The sequence below is a fragment of the Pyxicephalus adspersus genome, chromosome 3, assembly GCF_032062135.1.
Source record: "Pyxicephalus adspersus chromosome 3, UCB_Pads_2.0, whole genome shotgun sequence".
NCBI lineage: Eukaryota > Metazoa > Chordata > Amphibia > Anura > Pyxicephalidae > Pyxicephalus > Pyxicephalus adspersus.
The window spans coordinates 36,235,459-36,239,061 of NC_092860.1; positions in this window are offsets into that span (position 1 = coordinate 36,235,459).

Genomic DNA, 3,603 nt, shown 5'->3' on the forward strand with positions numbered 1-3,603 from the left:
ACAGAAATATGTCCGAACAAGGGTCTAGTAGATATCATGAATATAAAAAATGTTTGAAACACACAATCATGTAAAAAAAAAAATGTACTTTTAATAAAATCCTATCCTATTTTTTTTTTTTGCATAGAAATTTTTGTTTGTATTGTGGGCTTGTGGGCCAATCATGCTGAGAGTGGGAGGACGCGGGGAGCAAGATACAGGAGACACAGTCACTCTGGCCGCGCTGGAGACAGGAGAAAAGGCAGAGGGGGGACGGGACAGCAGCTGGGAAGGATACATTTTGATACATTTGGACCATAAGACGCAGGGACTTTTTCCCCCCCCACTTCTAGGGGGAAAAAAGTGCGTCTTATGGTCCGAAAAATACGGTATATTAGTTGGTCAATAGATCTCAATTTTCCCCTGAAGAAGCCCAATAGGGAGAAACGCCTCGGGCTCTGAGACTTATTCTCCCTCTTTAAGCGTTTTCTAGCACAATATCCCTTTATGGGTATATGGACTGTAACCAAAACCTACAGTAATAAAGTTTTAGAGAAAGGCATATTGTTTGGTTTGGCAATATCCCATTCACAGGGAGATTTGCTGTAATTTCATCTACCCTACAAAATTTCATTGGTTTGTTTACAGAATAATAATAAGATTATCTCTCTGTACATCAAACAAAAAGTAAAACCAAATCTGTTTAATCCTCTCAGATACTTATTTTTTAAAAGACATATGAATCTACAAATAGTATTGGTGTGACAAATCTTTAGGGATATTTTGACTTTTTATCCCTAGGTGGGTAGCGCGAAAAAAGCTTCAGAAAATTGCAATTATTACAAAAGTGCTCCCTTAAAGCGTACCTTAACTCAGAAATTTCACTTTACATAAAAAGGGTAGACAACCCTTTTATGTCAAGTGAGAATTATTTTTTTTTTTAAGTGCAACACCTTTTTTTAATAAATGCATTCTATGCAGAATAGAATGCATTTATTAATGTAAAAATGTAATAAAAATGCAGGACATCAGTAAAATCAAATTTAAAGTGGACTGCAAACTCAAAATTTTTACTTTATATAAAAGGGTAAACAACCCTTTTATATAAAGTAAAAATTGAATGTATTTTTTTAAGTGCAACACCCTTTTTTTTTTTTTAAAGAAGGGTGCAGTTCCTCCCCTTTCTGTCTTGATTGCCACAGCAAGCGTCAGCAGCACTTCCTAAGCTTCACCTAATATGACTATAGGACATTGTCAGTATGTCTACTGTGACCCAAATTATTTTTAGTGAGGGGGCTAGCTATTGTCCTTTTATTGTCCTTTGGCTCAAGTTCAAAGGCTAGGCAGAGCATTTTGGACACTATGGCGAATTCCAGAGCCTCCCAGGATACCTACGTCATTCAAGCCGGGAGGCTCTTGGCTGTTCCTTCTGCGCATGGCCGATCCTGAGATCAGCAATCTTTTTTCCCCATCTATGTCAACCAATCTCGTACCTGCGCAGTGCGGAATCGGGTGAGGTAAGAAGAAGAACCCAGAAGAAAAGTAAAGAAGATGGCTTCCTTTGCGCCAGGCCAAAAAAGGATACCAGGACCCAATCAAAGAAAACCCCTGATGGATCGACAGATCAGCAGAATTAAAGGTAAGTGTGTTTTTTTAATTTTTACTTTAGTTACGCTTTAACAAAATAAAAACATTAATACCCCCCAGCATTCCCTATGCTTCACCTATCATGGCTATAGCACATTGTCAGTGTGTCTACAGTGACCCAAATCATTTTTAGTGAGAGGGCTAGCTATTGTCCTTTTATTGTCTTTTGGCTCAAGTTCAAAGGCTAGCAGAGTATTATGGACACTATGGCAAATTTCAGCATTGTTTTTCAGGTTCATGAGCACACAAACCTTCAACCCCTGGTAGCAATAAAAACCAGAAACTCTGTCCTACTAAAGATGTCGATGGAAGGTCAAAAGCTAAAATATGTTTTTAATGTATTGGGTAGGTGTAATAAGCTATCACAACATGGCACAGAAAAAAATTAAATTCATCCATTTTAACTCAATTGCCTGTCAGGAAAATCAACAAGAAAGGAAGTAGTTTAGCTTATTCAGAAATGGACTTTACTTTAAAGATAAAAGAGGCCATAACAATGACAATAGTCAATAAAGCAGGCAAAATGCAGAAAATGCAAGCAATTTTTATATCCTGGGCAGCACATAGCATAAATGTATTTAGTGTACATGCAGTATATGTGTGTCCTGAAAACATAATTTGTTGGACCTATTCAAAGAGTGTTCACTTTTTTAGTTACACCTTACATTGGTAAACCCATGCAATATTGTCAAAACAACTTTAAAAAAGCATGTAGGTGGGGCGTGGCCTGATGGCGGCAGAGTAGGATGCTTTCCTCCTGAGCTCCGTGTCCCGCCTGGGGGTTCTTTCTTTGTGTATGCGCTAAGGCGCCTTCTTACCTGCTTTTATGGGTCCTAAGACGAATGGGGCACAGAAGGGATGCCCCGGAGGGGGTAATTCCTACTCCGGAGGCATCACAGGGTTCTTCCCCGTGAGAGGCCGTGGTGACCGCGATAAGGCCCCAAAGCCGGGGGGCTAGATTTTCTGCGGCGTCCGACGGGCAGGCACCCGCGGCGCGATGTACACAACCGCGGGCAGCAGGATTCTGCGGTGCAGGGACCAGAAGTCTCCACCACTCCACCACCAGAGGTAAATTCTGATTCCCCCATCCTCAGCCCCTGCTTAATGCCCTCTCTGGAAGCATCTTTAGGCCATAGCCCTGCTAACATGGAGACCGAGGATGAGTGGGACTGGAAGGCCCACCTCCGTGCCTTACCCACCAGGCAGGATTTAGAATACAGCATAGGGTGCTTGGCAGTGAGCTTCAACGCAGAATTTCACACTCTGCGTGAGTCCATCCAACAAGTTACCAGTGCCACCACAGCTCTACAATCCCAATGTGCTGATATTTCTTCACAAGTAGTATCCCATGCGGCTATTTTGGAATAACACGAGGCGCAAATTAATATGTTGTATTTGTTGCATGATGATGCTGAAAACCCCAACAGGCGGAATAACATTTGTATACGGGGTCTACCTGAAACCATACCAAATTCAGAATTGCCCGCAGCGGCCTATTCTATTTTTGCTAAGCTCCTTGCTGTTCCATCGGATGTTGATATAGAGATAGATCAGATACATAGAACTCTGGGCCCACGCAGCACGAATCCACAACTCCCCCCGTTGCGCACACTTTCCCCAAATAGGCCTACTGCCTTACCAGGCGGTGATTTGGGATCTTTGGGATCCCGCTCTAGTTTTTCACCCCACGGTCAAGGTTTAGCCCGCCTCGACCGTCTGGTGCCCCTTCCCTGGCCCACTTCCCCCCATGTCCTCAATAAAAGAAACAACACAAGTTTTGAGAATTCACACCCTCAATGTGAAGGGTTTAAATAGCCCGAACAAGCGCTCTCAAGTGCTATATGCTCAACATAAAGCGAGAGTGAACATTTTACTTCTGCAGGAGACCCATTTTCAATCTACTAGGATTCCCTCTCTCCGCAATCATTAATATACCATTTAGCGTCACAGCTATATATACTTCTTTCTAGCTTTCCA